The sequence below is a fragment of the Eumetopias jubatus genome, unplaced genomic scaffold, assembly GCF_037043125.1.
Source record: "Eumetopias jubatus isolate StellerSeaLion01/CBP00866 unplaced genomic scaffold, mEumJub1_p1.0 scaffold_1, whole genome shotgun sequence".
Classification (NCBI taxonomy): domain Eukaryota; kingdom Metazoa; phylum Chordata; class Mammalia; order Carnivora; family Otariidae; genus Eumetopias; species Eumetopias jubatus.
Window position 1 is genome coordinate 60,108,160 of NW_028274807.1, and position 19,785 is coordinate 60,127,944.

A 19,785-nucleotide genomic window follows, 5' to 3' on the forward strand; every position below is an offset into this window, starting at 1 on the left:
TCTAGGCTCCCTTTTTCATATGCACAACTTCTATATTGCTCTGGTGCTCATGAGCACCTGAAAGATAAAATAGCATGACAGCACCAGGACCTGGCTAGGAGCCCAACATGTTAAAACCTAAACTCTGGTTTAATACTACAACCATAAGCAAAGTTGTAGGTCAGATTCAGTTGCAAAAATTAGAGCCCCACCCTGGCAAAGACATAAGAAAGTCCATAAATGAGTACAGTATATGGTTTCTTATCAGAAAGGAAACAGAAAACAGGTAATAGAAAGCAGAATACATTCATGGCAGGCAAGACAGGCTGATAGATTTTGAAGATGATTCTAAGGCTGGTAGATAAGTTTGTATTGTCATTACTTTGCTTTTCTCTTCAAATTCTTATCTCCCAGATCCTGGCCTCCCCCCTTGGGGCAGAAGTATAATATAAAAACCTAACAGTCGATCTTAAATTTAGCTGACATTTTTATATCCTTCACAACATACTCTTTAGATTGCCCCCAAGAAGGAGATTATTAAATAGTAGCAGGAGACCAGTTACCGGACCATTTTGACCGAACAAAAAACAGCACTATGCCTTCTCGCTGACAAATTTAACAACATTTATATAATCATTATAATCAATTTCATAAATAAAGGGCGATTAATGACTAGGGGGAAAAAAGGAAAGAAATTCTATTTCTCCCAGGTCCCTTCATCAGCTCCTCAAACCCCACATTAGATTCAGCAGTGGAGGAAGCTATGCCTGAAAAAAGAGAGGACTCAGCTGAACAGGAGTCTCCTGCGAAGGAGATTCTGTCAGTCAGAAGGCAAGGACACATTTCTGTGATTATTTCAGCCTATTTTTTTGTAGTAATTAGCCAGAGTTCCATTTTGCTGGGGTTGGCATCGCTCACAGCTCCCTTATTTTTTTTTTTAATTTAGGCTTTTCTTTCCTCTTTATAAAGGAAATTTACATATTTTCAGTCTCTCAATCCCTTCTATGTTTTATTTATGAATATAGCCCTTCTTGATGGTAACTTTAATGTGAAAGAGGTAGTAATTAATGTCCCAATCTGCTAGGTTAATCCCTTTCCACACTCTCTACAGAGAAGTTTAAGGTAAGTAACAGTTTACAGTCAATATTAGGTTTAATTATGCTTAATGAGAGTTAGTGTCTCTGTTTACTAACTGCATTTAGGTGTGTGGATCCTAGATGAGTTTTCCCTTGGCCTCATTCTGACTTGTTAATAGTGCCACTGTGTACTGTATACTCAGTGCTTAAACCTATAAAGCTGCTCCTGGAGAACAAAGCAAGTAAGGCACCTGTTTCAGTTGAGACACCGTTAAATGAGTGCAGCCTGAACACAGCAGCATCTTTCTTTGGGAAGGGAGCTATTATTTTATAAAGCTTTCCAAACAGATCCATTTGAGAGGCTAATTATTGCCTAAATTTCAGATCCTGGGTAAGTCTATACATATACAAAGCTGTTTCAAACTAAGTACAATCATCAATAGTGGTAGGTATAAAATTCTAGAGTATTAAACACTCCTAAGACTTTCTGTATTAATCCTTCCATTTCCATGTTATTTCACTTGTGAAGATCTAAAACTCCTTTGACAAGTCACCGGTTTGGTCCTCCTTCTTTTTTTCCTTAATAAACGTCTTTTGTCTTAAAGTTGTACTTAACTTTATTACAGCTTATAGGACACAACTTTTGTTTCCTTACTGAGCTACAGATATAAGTACCAAAACAAGTACTCAGATCAGACCTAAAGGAAATCATGTAGTGACACAAAGGAAATTTAGGACACATTTTTTAAAGAATCCCTTTTTGCTATGTTTGTGTTGTGGATAAATTCTGAGTACAACTGATATATTTTCTCTAAGTCTATTGATAGACTAAACAATTCAAGAAGCATTTATTGAGTACCTGGTCTGAGCCAAACACAAAGATGGAAAAGGCATATTCCCTTCCCTCAAGAAGCTTATCATCTGGGAAAGGAGACAGGCATAAGTAAAAACTGTGCTACAATGAGATAAGGGTTATACTCATGTGAGCAAATATGACGGAAACATTAAGAGGTGCTGCTTCTGTATTAGAGAATAGATACAGCATTTTTCTGGGCCACATGAAGGCCACAGCAGGCTGAATGAACTGTAAGAGCAAAGACATAAAACATGGCAGTACATAGTGTGTTAAGAAGACAGCAAACGGTGCAGTGTGGGTACAAAGAATTGCGTGCTTAGGGAAAGAAGGTGAGGCAGTATAGGAAAACTGGGAGAGAAGTTTGGAAATTAGGGGCTCAGGAAGTAGACTGGGACCTAATTGAAAATAATTTTCAATGTCATCCTGTACTAACTTAAGTAATATGAAGAATAAGAAAAGGTGACTAGATCTCTTTATCAAACAAGGACAAGGTCAGTTTTATAAAACCTGAAAATTAAACTGAATTTTTCTTGGCGTACTGATCTCTGAAAACTATTTTCAAATTTCATAATGTCTATGATGTATTTACAAGCTGTTACATTTAGTTCAAAGAATTAATTTTTTTGCCATGAGAAAATAAAATTCCTAAAATGTGTCTATCTAAAAGATTGTTTGATTATGTATTAATGGAAGCTAGTGGGGAGAAAAACTGGTAGATTCATATCCCAGGACATTCTGGGAAATCTGAAAATAAATGTACTTAGTAAAATAAAAATTTGCTTATAATTAATTTCAGAAATTTTCTGTCTTGAAAATTCTACATTTAGTTAGTATATACCGCCTTTACTTCTGCTTTTAGAAAAAAAATAGAGGTAAACATTTCCTTAAAAATCACAAACAATGGATCTAAATGGAAAAGAATACAATCTAAGCTATATACTTAATCAGAAAAAGATCCATACATCTGGATGTCTTTCTGCATTTAGCTAAACCAACCGTTCTGCTATGTCCTTTTCATCTCAGTACGTTGAGCTACGCACCTCTGTGAAAACCACCTGACCAGTTTATATTCTCCCTCATCTTGCTACTTTGAACCATCTAAAGGACTTTCAAATTACTGTCAGACACTGGGCGCTCATAGTTAGGTACCTACCTCTGTACCCTTGGTCAAGGAAAAGAAAAGAGAAAAGCCTAGATTCAAGTAATAGTAAAGTCTCTGTCACCCTGATAAACATAGTTAAAAAGTCACCTCCTCCTGACACCAGAGTTATATAAAATAAGTATGATCTTAGTGTTAACTCACAGGTTATTACAGAAAAATCTTTATAGGTATGTATAACAGATTTAATGTGGTGGTAAAAATATGCATCAATACATAAATGCATAAATACACTTGATTATAGCATGCTTATGCAAGTTATCTATTTATTATATTTGTATGTTCAAATATAATAGCTATTATATGCAAAATATTTACATATAATATTTAATAAATAAAATAAATAAATAAATATATACATGTAAACACACATACATACATTTACATTTCAGCATTTATTCCTGAAAGTTAAAGGAAAAAAAATACTTAAACTGTTTTCATAACACAAATTCTAACTGAAATAAAATGTCCTTTAAAAACTGTAATTAATGGCTGCTGTGTCAAACAGTGAACCAAAGGGTCAAACCTTATAATTCACAGTTTGAGAGGTCATAGCTCAAATTATAACTTTAAAAAACTGATTATCTGTGAGTAATTTCACAAATCCATCTAATATACTCTGAATGCATATAAAATCTTTTTGAAAATAAAAAGGATGTATGTCCAAGTGGACAGCTGATGGAGGAAATGGCCTTTTTACTGAACAAGGCTGAAGTCCAGCATAATGACTTGGAATGCCTTTGAATGAGCATGCAAGGCTGGAAGGCCAAACAGTACACACATCCAAAGGGAGCATAATGAACAATCTCATCAGAAGACAAAAATATTCCACACACATGTCCAAAAAGAGGAAGGAAAAATATACATTTCTATCACCTACTCCTTTACCACCATTACTACAACCCAATTCACAGGTAAACTCTGGACTATTAATAAACAATCTTTATAAAAGTTCATATTTTATCATTTAAAAAATTCCCATGATCTTTCAATCTGAGATTTGAAGACACATATTGAGGTCACCTGCATCATATATAGTAAGCCAGGTTTACAAAGCTGGTTTCTTTATGACTCACCTTGAAAGCAAGTATTGCTTTATCTATCTTCATCCCAAGGCCACCCACCCCATAAAACATAATCTGAAATAATTTGGCCAACCTGCATTTTTTTAATCTAGAAGTGATCTACTGTTATTAATACGGCAGATCATTGAAGATAATTTCTCCATTATAAATTCCCTAACTCATGCCAGAATTTAGAAGTCCAGCAAAATAATCCATTTAATTACATATCTATGTTTGTAATGTTTATTTATGTGTTTATTATATTTTCCTATTAGACAGCAAGCCCCGCAAGAATAAGGACTATGTCTCTATTGTTCAGCAGTTATATCTAGCACCTGGGAAATTCCTGGCACAGCAGACATTTACTAAATATCTTCTGGAGTTTGGAAAGAAGGCATGGAGAGAAAAAGATGGGAGGCCTATGGTTAGCTAATATTCTCTCCATTATTTATGTAGCTGTGAGGAGAAAAATCTTTAAAAATGTACATTCTATTTAGTCAGTTTATCTACGCAGCAATTCACTGATCCATCTATCTATCCCAGAAACCACAAATATTTAAAATGGCTTCCAAAAGTACATAGTTGCAAGATAAAATAAAATAAATGGAAATGGCAATTACAGTAGGAAACAAGATATTTATATATGTATACGTGTAAAGACAAATCATAGGAAAGGGAGGGAATATATTTTCTCAATTTCTTCACTTTAAGTTAATCTTATTATAACCACTATTGTAATGCTCTTATTATAAGAAAACACATAGAGAATATTTACTAGTCCCTCATCTGGCCATACACTATAACAACATCTACATAACCAGGTTCTTTATATCATAAGCCATAGTAGAGTCTATTGGAGGAGACAAATATTCAATTAAAATAAAATGTATTAAGTAAGTTATAACAATAAACACATAGACTTTCGTGAGAGAACAAAGCAGCATTCTTCTCTGAACAAGGAAAAATGCTCACATCATAATTGCATTGCTTTGATGCCACCATGTCCTGTTCCAAGAGACTTTTCTGATACACATAAACACTCCTGTCTCTTGATATACAGGGAACTATATGCTTTCAAATGTTACTAGTACAAATGAGGTCTGAACATGTAAATCACTATTATCATAAGAAAACACATTTGAAAAATGTCCTTTTTCTTATAAGTGAAAGCCTAACTTTGATTCCACTTAGCCTGGTAATATGCTTCTGTCATTCCGTTGGACCAGCCCACACATACTGGGTTCTTGATAGGTCCTGGGCTCGGCCATCTGGCTCTTTATTTACTTAATTCTTTTTTAATACTGACAAGTGTATTAGTAACACTTCCTTGATCACTGGTAAATACAGAGCCACCACAAAACCAAGATTTTCCCTAATTCTGAAAGTCACTAATTAGCTGTGGGTAGAGGTGGGGGAGTATTACAAAGATACGTTGAACAGTACTACAATAAGTAATCTAATTCCCAAGAAGAAAGCATGTTAATCTGTTTCCCACTTCATTAGAGTAATAAAAAACATCTTGTCATCACTAAAGGATACAAAGAGAGACCTGGATATTAGAGGGGATGGTAGATAGGGAGGAAGAATGAAAGCGGCATTTAGGCAGGAAACACAAATCCCTTACATATCTTGGACAATGTTCACAGTTTTTCTTGATATCTTTTGATTGATCTACTTAGCAGTGTGTTTCATGAGTGTAGTTTATTCATTAATAAACACAAGCTTGCAAAGGAAATGAAGGTAAATGAATCCTACTGAGAAACGGATCATTCTACTGGTACCTTACAGTGGGCAACTCCGGAAGCTGCCTTAATCTTTTCAAACCAGTAAGGTCTCAATTACTTGAGCTTGCAGAATAAAACAGTGTGAGCTTAAAGGAGAGAACACAGTTTCCAAAAAGACCAAAAAGTCATTTAGAGAGAAGGTATGGTCAAATTATAAGTACTAAAACCAGAAATTTATGTATTTTAAGTCCATTAGAAAACATACTTATTTTTAGGGTTTTTTTCTTTTCCTGTTGGATGAGAGATAGTCTAACAAGTTTAATTTTCCATAAGGTTTAGATTCTTCAAAGAGCATCTGCTGGTCATTGTGTGTGTTCGCACCAGCATAAAGTTTAAAAAATCAACTCCAACTTCCTGAAACTAAAGACTAACTGTATAAGGTTTGGTCAGTTGTCCTCATTTCTAGGATCAAACAATGTCCCATCAAGCAAAAGTCTTTTAGGATTATTTTGGGTTTCAGTCTACCTCCTTTGTTCATAAACATTTTGGGGCAAATGACATTCTCTTATAGTACTGACCCAAATAACTAGAATCTCAATGAGAAACTTATAAAGCTGTGAATTGTGAGGTAGGTGTCAGTATTTTCTCGACCAAATCCTGTAACTAATGAATAAAAGTTAATTGGTTCATATATGAAAGTAAATTGGTGAAAGGCAGATGAATATAATTAACGAGGGGGGGAAGTACATTGTTTAATATGTAATTGAAGAATTGAGAAGGAAGTGTGGCATGTCTTATTTACCAGTATTTGAAGAAAGAAGAATAGATGCTTTGGTATACAAATAAATGCAGGTATAGAAACATAATAGAAGCTTTGTCCTACAGTGGAACTTCAACTTCTCTGGGCAGTGATCAGCTAAGAAGGAACAGAGACAGTTACAATGCAATGAGTAACGAGCTGACAAATCTATTATTCATGGCAGGTATGTGAGCAGTCAGGGCAGCCGTGTCAGTGGCCCCTACTCATCAAGCAGCTTTACCAGTACAGACTAGATGTCTGGAACCAGACAATACACAAAAACAATAAAACCTATAGCCAGCTAAAGGAAGGTTCAGCACAACCCATCTCCAATTTTAAATAGTACCAGAAATCTCCACTGGAGAATGTTTCCCTTGGGATTAACATAATTGTATTTACAAGCCAATGACCAACATTTACCTCTATTTATCTTACTATGTGTAGCAACATGCCTGAAACCCTATCTAGGAATTCCCAGCATATTACCAAAAAAAGAGTGATTTTAACATTAGTTGGCAGAAATTTCTGTTGATAGGTAGGGCCATCATGTCATTACATGAACAGATGGTCCAAGTGTGTCCATTTCACTGACAGTGCATTATGTGGGTCTTTTTATCCCTGAACAACCAAACCAAACAAAAGCAGAACACAGAAGAGACCACTGTGCCTTCCCTCATTTGGTTGGCAGCTTCATCTGTGAAATATGAAAATAAAAAAACCAACACAGACTATAATTCTTGTACAGTACTATTTCTGCATAACATTTAATCAAATAAGTATTCATACCCCAAAGTTATCCTGATGTTTGTGAAGATGGAAAAATACATGAAATCTTTAAAATTTTTTTAACTCCATGATTTTCAGTAAAAAGGGGAAAATAGTCGTATTTCTTATCTTTAGGGTTTTTTTTATCTAACCAACAATTTATAGGAAAAAAACAAGTTACAACTCTTTACTGGTATTCAGGTCTTTTAATGAAACCTCAGGAAAAAAAAACATTGAAAAAAGGGAAATCCCCATATTAAAATCTATTTCCCTTTGAAATGGAGGTGCTCTCTTTGTATTTAATACTTTTACTGAATAATTTTTAAATACTCCAGGTGAAATATTCATAACAGTCTAACAGATATCCAGTTGCAAACTACTACATTTTATACCATGAGACTTCTTGAAATACACACGCGAACACAAACGCACACGCACATGCGCGCACGTGTCCGCGTTGCTGTTTGGATGCTTAATATGATAGCTTTATCTCTATACCCAACCTAAAATATAGTTTACCTTGATTTTGTGAAATAAAAATAAATAATATTGTCAGGAAAAGGAGAGATTAAAAATTACGAATATATTTCTATCTATAACAGTTAGTAGTAAAAACAACAGCTGAGAACTATATTGCTAAAATGCATCTACACATGTGGCAATGGAAACTTCCGTGCAAGAATAATGCTGTTACCCACCTTCAAAAAGAGCTGATGAAGTATGAGGTTTAAGAGTACATCTTTAGTACTTCTGTACCTTAAAATATTGCCGAGTATTATTTTTTCATCAAGTTGTCATTTTCTCTGACATTTGGTTTTATTAATCAAGGCATTTATCATTAATTTGTAGAAAATACTGTAATTAAGCCAAATAAAATAAAATCCTTAAAAGGTTAAAATTAGAAAGCAGGTGAATTAGAACTTTGACATTACCCTGTTGACATACTGGAGCATTTTGAAAGCATGGGAATCAAGTTTTTGCAGTGAGTTTGGTGCCTCAATCTCGGGGCTGGCTGGTTTTTAAAAAATGTTATAAAGATTTGATTTAAAGCTCTCTGACAGTTTTGACATTCAGGTGAAAGTACTGCTGCTGCATTTGGAACAATTTGCATATCCCACTGCTAAACGGAATGTTTGAGGTGTGCACTGGTGTAAAGAAATTAAAAACAAGCTATCACACATGCTTAAGTGTATGTATTCACAAAACTGATGGTTGGATCGCAGCACCCCATCCCCCTCCAATGTAATCTGTGATTTACTCTTCTATAATAAATTACCCTACCATGTTATTCTCGCTGGAAGATCTAACCATGCATGTAAGAAACAAAGTAATTACAGTCCCCTCTTGTCTCAGAAACCTTCTTCAATCCCTATGAGCTCTTTATATACAATGCAGCAACACAAATCTATTGTACACTTCTTGCCTGAAATTCTGGACTTCTGACTACAAGTAGCCACTAAATCTCATCTGCACGATTTCCTGCACAGTTTTATTGTCTATAACAAATGCATTTTTATCTAGTATAGTTAGTTGTAAAGCTCTTCCTGAGGAGGAATGGGTGTTAACTTTTTGGTTTTAAGCCAGTATGTCTATTTAAGAAAAGGGCAAGGTATAAAATCAGAAGAGTTCCAAACTGATTTCAAAAACAGAAAAGGGCCATAATACATTCCCATATAGAAGGAAGAAGAGGTATAGCAACACCCAATTAGGCTGAGACATTCTGACATGACACAAGGGTTCTTCTTTTTTGACTTATAATTTCAGATTATTTTTTAGGTAGACATAGAAAAAGATATTTAATGTGTTAAAGGGCAATAAAGATCTGAGGCAGTAAACCAAGGCCTTAAATATTATGAAACTTTTCAGGAAGACAAAACCCATTCAAGAAAATATCACTGGACATTACCTTCAGTCTTCAGAGTCTCAAGGGGCAATCCTTAATACTTTTTGTGTGACTGTAAAAAGAAAATACTTAAAATTAGAAATCTTCTAAGGAAGCAATTTACATTTCCACAGTAAGTCTATAACTAGTCATGAGAAGTAGGTAGCTGAGTTTGTGTGTGCCAACTAATATCTATAGTTTTCAAAAGAAAAAAAAGGCTAACACATTCATTTCTGTATGTGCAGTACAAGTACAAAGTAAAGTATGGCACAAATACATGATTTAAATCAATGTGTGTACAGGGTTTAGATGCAGACCAGGGTATTTATTACAGTATTATTAGAAGCTTTCTTAATTTACACAATTAAAGTTTTTCCATTTATGTTTGTATAATTGAAAAAAGGTAATCCCAAATAGTTTAGCCCATGTATTTGTCTATTCTTTATTATCAGAGATTTTGCAAAGATCTACTGGGTATAATATACTGGTTAAGTACTGATGAGTTAGAAAAAATACAAACATAAAACACAGGCCCTATCCTCAAAATAATGAGTGAGGTTAAAGAGATTTGCATAAAGGAAGATAATCCAGAGAATGAAAAGTAAATGGAAGGAAAGAAACAGGGAGCAGAGGGTAACATGTTCGATATAGCTTGAACTGGTATACAGTACCTAACGCACTGACATTAGAACATGGCTTTATGTTTCCTGTCTCAGCAAGCAAGGCTATTATTGTAGGGTCCTACACAGATTTGGAGGGAGGGATGTCAAAAAATGAATGAGTCACTTTTAAATTCTTTTTCATCCACATGTGTTTGATAGTATATACTCAAACCTAGGACTGGGAGCAGTAAAGCAGGCAGGATGTTGAGGTGCCTTTAAAACCAATTTGGTGAGTCTGAATATAAAAAAAAATTAACTAGAAACAATTCTCCTATTAAAAATTGAATTTGATATTTTATGTCCTTGGAAAGTTATCCCTCTAAATTTGCCATGAAATTTCAATGATGACCTTGATGTCATATCTACTAATAATCTCCACAGAGATTCAGCCATTCAAAATCTCAAAAGCAGTTTTACTAATGGAAACGCATACATAAACATAAGCCAATCCTATTAGCCGGTGCATCTACAGTAAAAAAACAAAAAACAAACAAAAAAACACAACAACAAAAACATTAAAATGAAAAAGATCTAAGGACTTTAACTGATTGGATCTTTAATATGCATAAATAATATTTTATGAAGGGAAAACAAAAAATCAAACATTAAACTATACCAGTAAACCAAAACAAACCTGAGTTTAGGCTGTACTGATAAATGGGACTGAGGAAAGGAAGGTGCTAGTCCTGTTATAGTCAGTATACATGAGTAATATCACATTTACTCTGCAACACCAAACTTTAGAAAATTAGAATCTTTTGGGAGGAATGTGATTAGAACCATTAATCATGGATAAACAGAGAATAACTAGAAATAGAAAAAAATGTTCAGATTGTAGGGATGAGGTCGAGAAATTTAATTTGGAGAAAATTAATTTGACCATTACATGATACATTATAAAAGTAATTTTTATCTATTGTCTCCCCCACTAGAATGGAAGTGCCATATGGACAGACACTGTCTTTTTTCACTGTATTCCCAATTTCATGAAGAGTGTCTGCCATATACTAAGATCAATGAATATTTATTGAGTGAAATAATGAACAGCCTGATCAACCTATAAGACAAGCACTAAGTCTGTGGGTGCCTGGGTGGCTCAGATGGTTAAGCGTCTGCCTTCGGCTCAGGTCATGATCCCAGGGTCCTGGGATCGAGTCCCGCATCGGGCTCCCTGCTAGGCGGGGAGCCTGCTTCTCCCTCTGCCTCTGCCTCTCTCTCTCTCTCTCTCTCCCTCTCTCTCTCTCTGACTCTCATGAATAAATAAATAAAAAAACATTAAAAAAAAACAAGCACTAAGTCTGCATCCATTTACAGATAAAGAAATTTAAGACTTAAAGAAGTTAAATTTTATATATTAAACTTTTCTCTTTCACAACTGCAAACTTCTACAACCCATTGTTTAGTCTTCCATTCAATATTCATTCTAGCAGTGGAAAACAAACAATAGGCAAGTAAGCTGTTAAAATTATAATGCCATGTAATTAGTACTATGAGTGCAAACAGTAAGGTAACAGCATTGACATGGGCAGATATTTTAAATTGGTTTGGACAAGAAAGCTTCTCAAAGGAGGTGACAATAAGAAAAAGTGTACATGAAGTGAGAGAGAGAGAGAGCATCAAAAAAGTATCTAGGGGACTAGATGGGCTATTATAAGAGGTAAACGAGTTAATATATATTACCTTGCTTTGTACAACACACACAGCAAACAATACTCTCAATATCTATTATTTTATTATATTGCTATTATTTTATAAATAATGAATTTCCCCCACTAAATTATAAATTTGTCAAAGACATACATTTTTCTTTCCCTATGGCTCCTTAAATAGTGCCTAGCAAATATTCAATAAAAATTTACAGAACTGAAAATAGGAAGACACAATTATCAGTTCATTAATTAGAAAAAGTAAACAGACTATATGAATATGAAAAATGTCATCATATTTCATATGCCTGAGTCAATCTAACTCCTTTAAATCAATGTCACTTAATTTTTTCTGGGTTTTAAGGAAGATAAAAAAGAAAAGCATATAAAATGCCTAGAGTCAATAAGTCATAGATTAAAAAAAGTAAAAAAGAATCAGAAAAAAATAGTTATCAATATTAGGCCACTATCTTGACCATTTACATACACTGTCTGCCTCCATCAGATTAATACATTTTTCTAGCACAAGGATTCTACCACACAGGTTTCTAATTCATTTATGTATTCCTAATACATGCACAGGAACTGGTATATAGTAAACATTCAGTAAGTCTTTGTTGAACTAAATTGAACTAAAATTATCTTTAGTAGTTCTGATGCTTTATAGTTAGTTCAAATTTTTAAAAAATACATAAAACCAAAAAGGAGGTTATAACAAAAAAAATATCAAGTGTTGGTTTTTGACCCCGCAGCAAAGGATTAGAGAACAAGGTTAGTTTTCACCAAAGATTGAAATATAGATGACAGTGTGATATTGGCAGTGGAAGAGACAGATCAGTAGAACAGACCACAGGGAAGCATTACAGGTAGCATTTTCACAGCATTGAGACTAATTACATAGGAAAAGAATTTTTTTTGTTCCCTACCTCTTACCAGGCACCAAAATATAAAGCAGATTGATACATCTGAATGTAATAAGTAATCAAAGAGCTATAAGAAAACCTATGTATATAATTTTCTGAATTCCAAGGTGAGAATGCCACATAGACAGTAGAATATAACATAAGCATAAAGATTTATCAATTTCACTACTTAAAATTAAAAATTTTTCAAAGTCAAAAAATATCTTGAATAAATATGAGGCCAACAATAAAACAAATAAATATTTTTAAAGTATATGACATCGTAGAGTTAATAATCTATAAATAAATAAATAAAACAAAGATCTCATCTTTTTCACATGAACAGGGAATTCACAATAGAAGAAACACAAGCTAAGATATATATATAAAATAATATTAATCTGTAATAGTTATCTGTAATGAATATTCTATAGAATTAATCTATACTGAAAGGAATGCAAATTAAAGTAGCCTAAATATTCCAAACAGTGAACTAGTTAAATAAATGATATGTGATATGTTAAGCTTTCATTAAATATGGCAAGTGAAAATTTACAAAGCATCATTAAGCTTAAAAAGCAGGTTGCAAAATGTTAATAATAATTTTTATGATATGATATATACATATATAGACTATGCACAATGGGTTCTGTGAATAAATGTAGATCTGTATGTATGTGTCTATCTATGTATCAGAAAAAAACGTGTATGCATTAGAAAAAGCATGTAAGGACCTACATACTAAATTATTCCTAGCACTAATCTCAGATATTAAGATTATGGCAGATATTTTTCTTCTTGTGATTTCTTTCCAAATTTTCTACAATAAACACAAATTACTTTTTATAAACATTAAAGTCACTAAAACAAGACCTAGTCTATGTTGCAGGAAAAAGATTAGATGACATATTACTAGATTTCCTGAATGTTAAGAAAGCCAGTTGAAAAGGTCTATCTGTCCCTATTTTTGAAGGCCACCTCTATTGAAAAGAATAAATAAAAGAGGAACGAAAGAAAGAAGATGGAGCAAAAAAAGAAAAGAAAGAAAAATAAGATTTGTCAAAAACAGGAACCACCTATAATGGTATCTCTTAGATTCCTAGAAGCCAAATTTTAATCAATCACATCTTTAATTAAGATTTCAAAGAAATGCACAGCCTGGAATGTAGAAAACTTAAGAAGTTTAAAGCTATATTTATATAGTAAGCCTGCTATTTAGTATAAGAGAAAACAAATAGAACATGCATCAGTTTCAGTGATAGGACTATTATTGTTACAATTTCAAATAAATAAAAATTAAAAGCAAGCAAATGATACCTTACAACAAAATAAATAGAAACTGCTAAAGGCTATCCTCTACTGATAATTATAGAAAACAATTCTTCATTAAATAAAAATTTTAAACATGAAGTTTGACTGTATATCATCAAAATGGCAAATGAAAACCAATTTATAATCCTTAAAGAACATCAGGAAGAACCTACACATACGTGGTCAAGAGGACAAGATGCAGTCCCTCGAAGACTGGAAAAGCCTAATTCAGTTCTAGTCCATAATGGTGCTTCTTAAAATGAAGATATGCATTCTGGGTTTGGATATTACCAGAGTTTTTAAAGCGCTGGAGAATCTGATAAATTCTATGGTAGACTTCTCCAAGAATCCATTAAAGTGACCTGACCAAACCCCATAATGAAGCCATCTAAGATCAAATCAAGTTCCATTGAACCAGGCTCTGGGGCAACAACAAAAGACTATTCACTTGACTCAGTCATACTTGCTGTTAGGTATTTCAGTTTCCCCTCCAAACAGAGGGGAAAAGTTCAGAAAGATTATGTACTAAATACTTCTTTTAATCCCAAAATCCAGTCAATTTCTTTTTTTGTCACTTGTCTCTTTAAAAGTAACCCAATCCCTTTCCTCTATTATATGCAGCTTTACTCTGTTCATTTTTATTTCCCAGTAGCAGAATGCCTTAAATAAATTCTTAAAAAACCAACACACCAACAAATAAATAAATTAAAACTCAATGACTATAAAAAGTACACAGTCTAACCTGTTAATTATTAACAGGCAAACAGAATGCATTTCTCAATTATCTACTTAAACTCCTTCAACTAAAAACTTTAAAGTTTTTGAGCTTGGAATGTGTACGCTTTCTAAGAATCCATAAATCAATTATTTTAAAATATTCTTTTAGGCCATTTTAATAAAAGTAATTAAAAAAACATCAAAGTAAATGTGAATTTGAACACTGGCATAACGCATAAGAAATACAACATACTTTTAAATTTCAGAGGTCAGTAAAATTCCCTTCTTTCCAATTGTCCCTTATCCTCTTTGAGATACTTTATTCCACAACACATTTGGACAGAATGAGTAGAAATACTCTCTACTAAATTATATTAATGAGATGGATATAATAATGGTTTTGGAACATTTATATAATGTTCTTATTCCTAAGCATATCATAAGAAATATACAATTACAAAACTATGGAAAATGTTAATAATCCCAAAAGTAGAAGGACAGAAAGAAAAGAATTAACAGTAAATAAAATTCATCATTTTCTCTGGATGAAATACTAGCTCAGCTAATATATTGAATAATGACTGCTGCTTGACACAAGTAAATATCGATTACCTGGAATGCTGGTTAATTAAATTCTGGTTAGCTAAGGGTTCACCAGAGGCAATAAAGTTTTTGCCTTGATTCTTTTAACTAAAAACCTAAGATATACTAGCAGATTTTCCTGCCTTGGTAAATAGGGTTTTATAATTATATCTTCATTAAAGATGAAAAATTTATAACCATAGAGGATGGTTTTTAATCTTTTGGGGGGTCATAAATGACCTTCCTCTAGGAACTCAACTGCCTCGAAGTTGATGCTTTGCTAAGAACAAAAGGCAACCTTAGCTTAACATTATTCTGCCCCCTCCCTGCCCCAGGATCCTGTAAGTCTACTTCAACATACAAAACATAAACAAGTTTCCTTTGGAAATTTCCTTTCTCTCTACCCCACCCCACCCCACTCCAAGATACATGTTGGCAATCTTCCTCCAAGCACATGGCCCACCGATACACATCTGAAGGGTCTCATGACTAAGGTTTTACTAGACAGTAATAAATGACCTTTTCCGAACAAGAGCTAGCCCCCTCAAGGTCCTGGAAACCTTGCTTCCAAAATTCCTTAGAGACTTAGGCCATCCCTAACCCCCTCCCAACCTGGAAGTGTATTAATCACCACTGGTCACAACCCCAGCGCAGCTCCTTCTGTCCCGGGTCCTGTCCCTGTGCTTTAAAAGAAATCACCTTTTTGCACTAAAGATGTCTCAAGAATTCTTTCTTGAAAGTACAACCCGAACCCCAGCATTTTCACACCACAGGGACCAACCACAAGATCCTTTGCCTTCCAATTTTACAAAATTGTAAATGCACAAACATTGAGGATTATACTGACAACACAGTCATCCCAGGCATAACAAGGATGTTTAAAGTTGCTTTTTGAAGACATCTCTAATAATGAAGTATTTTCTTATGATTTGTTTCCTTTCTTCTAAAAGGGCAGTGTAAAAACAACTATGCTTAATTTAGTCTTGGTTAAAGGTTAAGCATGTTTCCTTTTAGGATAATTGCACTACCAGAGAGAGTTTGAGCTTTAAAACAAAATAGCGCTGTTTTCAAATCATTCCACATTCCAGAAGCCGCAACAATTTTCTTACACTTTTGTAACTCTTAGAGGAGTCAGGGTCAGAGAGAAAGCTCTTCAATGTTCACCTTTACTTCTAAAGATTATCAGATAATCGCAAATATATATATAAAAATTCCCTGTATTCAGGTTTTATTCTAAGTATTCTAAATACTTTTATGTGTATTTGCTCATTTAAACCTCACAAAAACTAGGAGGTGGGTAGCTAGATATCAGATGTCATTATTCTCATCTTATTGATATGTAAACTGAGGCATGGAGAGATGACCGTGATTCCCCAAGGATCGCCCCTCTACGGAATGGTAGAATCAGGATTCACACCTAGTCAATCAGGCCAGAGGCTACACTTCTACAAACAATATTACATTTTCAGTTTCCGTCATAAGCTGATGGTTTCTTTCATGTGGTTCCACATGTAACACAAGTCCACCTCTTCACTACTATGCAAGACACATTCATACTGTTTTTCCCAGACATACACATTTGGGGAGTTGTTTGTAAGTTGCTGACAAAACTGGTACCACCTCTGTGTAGCTGGCACTTATATACCATTGTTAATTTCCCAGAATCAAATGCCCAGATGAAAAAATAAGGCACCACTATCTCAGTAAATGCAGAACCCTACAATAAAAGCTGACCCTCCATTTCCTTTTTAAAATAGTTCTGGTGAGATACAAGATCGAACGATTATATAGTCTATGGGCCAACCAAGACAACAGGATAAATGGCCCATATTGTCACAATAACAGTTCACAAAGGTGAGGGCCCCCAAGTTGCTTCTGTGGCTAAAGGTGCAACATGAAAATTTTCTTGGTGTATCCTTCTCACAGAGGGATTGCGTGCTCCCAGAGATAGCAACAAATTTGTATCTCATTTGCTTTCAGTGCATCAACCTTAGTATTTTCAGTGTACCATATGAGCAAAGGCTGGAAAGAAAGATAGAGAGAGGGATGGAGAGGGAGGGAGGGAAGAAAGAAAAGAAAAAAGGAAAGGAAAGGAAAGGAAAGGAAAGAAAAGAAAAGAAAAGAAAAGAAAAGAAAAGAAAAGAAAAGAAAAGAAAAGAAAAAAGAAAAAAGAGAAGAGAAGAGAAGAAAAGAAAAAAGAAAAGAAAAGAAAGAAACAAAAACAAGCCAGGGGAGGGGAGGGAGGGAGGGGGGGAGGGAGGGAGGGAGGGAGGAAAGAAAGAAGGAAGGAAGGAGGGAAGGAAGGAAGGAAGGAAGGAAGGAAGGAAGGAAGGAAGGAAGGAAGGAAGGAAGGAGAAAAAAGAGCTTTTTTATAGTTTGTACAGAAAAGTTTTCAGTTATAAATTTGTTCCATCTAATTTTTACTGAATTACTTGCTACATATAAATGCAATCAAGCAGATACCAGTAAGATACAAATATAAAAGGGCAAAATAAGGCCGAATGTTCAGAGTCCTGAAAATGGTTAAAGATCAGATAAACAGGAAAGAAAGCTGGGCAAGGGCAAACAGGAATATAGATGCAAAAATGCGTAACAAGAAAGAACCTTGGTAACTGAGGCAGCTTTTCTTCATTAGATCCAGGGACTTTTAATGAAGTAATTGATTCCAATGCAGCCAAGCCAGGCTGGGAATGAAAACCTGGTTAAAATAAAAAAGTATATCTGGAATAAAATACCATCCTCAGCTCCTTTTGTCTCTAATTCATCCTACATACCATAATAAAACAAATATTTGGAAATCATCTAGCTATTACCTTATTCCCTATACTGATTCCCAATCACTTACACTATCAAATCCAATGTGTTTGGTTTACAAAGTCCTCCATAATCTGGTTCCATTGTGTAGCCTCTCTTCCAATTAATGCAGAAATTGTACCCTCCAATCCAATCAGATTAAACCAATATACATTGATTCAGCAAACATTTATTCAGGCCTATAATATGTTAAGGAGCATTCATGTAATTGAAATCTACATGGTCTTGGAGCCAAAGAACCAATGCTAATCTCCAATTTCTCCAAAACTCTATCTCAATGCTTTCCCTTCTCACTCTTCTCCTATTCCTATCCAAATACCTATGCATGCTCTTCCTTTGGATTCAACAAAAATTGATTCAGATATAATCAGTTCAATTGCTCTCATTTTAGCTCAGACACTTACATTTCAGTTTTGAAAATATGATCATTTAGATACCTAAAAATATATACAGAGGGCTAACCTTATGTGCTGTTCCCACTAACCCTCTCACACAAACACAAAACATGGTGGATCTTAAATTAACACAACACACACACACACACACACAAACTCTTACTAGGATCCACATTTGTCTTCTTCTATTCCTTTATCAGGCCACACTTGTTGGGGGCTTTCAAACTGGTTCTTCTAAGGCGCTTCTCCCAGATCATTTCATGATGGCTTCCCCTTCTCATCATTTAATCTCAGCTCAAATGGTACCTCATTACTCTTTATCCTGATACCCACACTTTCTGCCCCAAGTCACTCTTTATTCTACTACCAGCTTTCTTTTTGTCACAGGATATCACTCTCTGCAATCATTTTTTTTATTTATTAACTCATTCACTGTCTATCTTCCTACGTTAGGGATCCTATCAGTATAGCTACATATAATTCAGTGCCAAATTGCTTGCCCCTAGGCATTATGCCTGGCATATAGTAAGCACTCAAATATCTGAAAAATAAATACATACAAAAATAGTCATTAATATTCAATCCATAAATATTTATCAAGCATTTACAGTGAACAAGATGATTATTTTTAAAGTTAAATCCCAGGCTGAGAAATGTTCTGCCCCTAACATAATTACATTTGGGAGAAAGATCCAAGATAAATTTGGTGACACTTAGAGAGTTCTTTTTTTTTTTTTTTTTTAAGATTTTGAGAGAGAGAGAGCACAAATGGGGGGAGGAGCAGAAGGAGAGGGAGAAGCAGACTCCCCATCTAGCATGGAGCCCGATGCAGGGCTAGATCCCAGGACCCTGAGATCATGACCTGAGCTGAAGGCAGATGGCAGACGCTTAACTGACTGAGCCACCCAGGTGTCCCCACTTAGAGAGTTCTAAACAAAATAAATTACCAGAGAATTACACCTAACCTGTCTTGATACTTAGACTAACATCATTGTTTTTCTCAACCACAGTTCCCTTCATATTCCCCCATTAAACCTATTGATACATCATCATCAACTTTTATGTCAAGAATGGTTGAATGAAACTGAATGAAGGAGTGACAGTGTCACATATCTCATTTTGGATATTTATTGCTGAAATGGATGAGTCAGTACCCATGAAACACGGAAGAGTCAGGATACAACTAAGAGTAGTAACGGACAGATTCACTACCTCCTTCATAAAGTGTACAAACATGCTCAGATTTGACAATTCTAAATGCTTCTAAAGGTTAAAAAAATCATTCATTTAAACTAGGGATCAGAAAACTTTCTGTAAAAGGTCAAATGAGAAATATTTTAGGCTTTGTAGGTCATACAGTTTCTGTCTCAATTTCTCAACTGTGCTATCATCTCATGAAAGCAGCCATAGGCAATAAACACACAAACAAATCAGCATGCCTATATTTCAATA

At 34.4% G+C, this 19,785-nt stretch overlaps 1 non-coding gene across 1 annotated transcript in view; it reads right to left on the minus strand.

The window, feature by feature from the left end:
- LOC114214759 (uncharacterized) overlaps positions 1-19,785 on the minus strand; it is a 720,582-nt gene that overhangs the window by 564,101 nt on the left and 136,696 nt on the right. Inside the window, exon 2 of the transcript XR_015768493.1 lies at positions 9,329-9,377. This is a non-coding gene — a transcript (uncharacterized LOC114214759). The remainder of the gene's footprint in view (positions 1-9,328; positions 9,378-19,785) is intronic.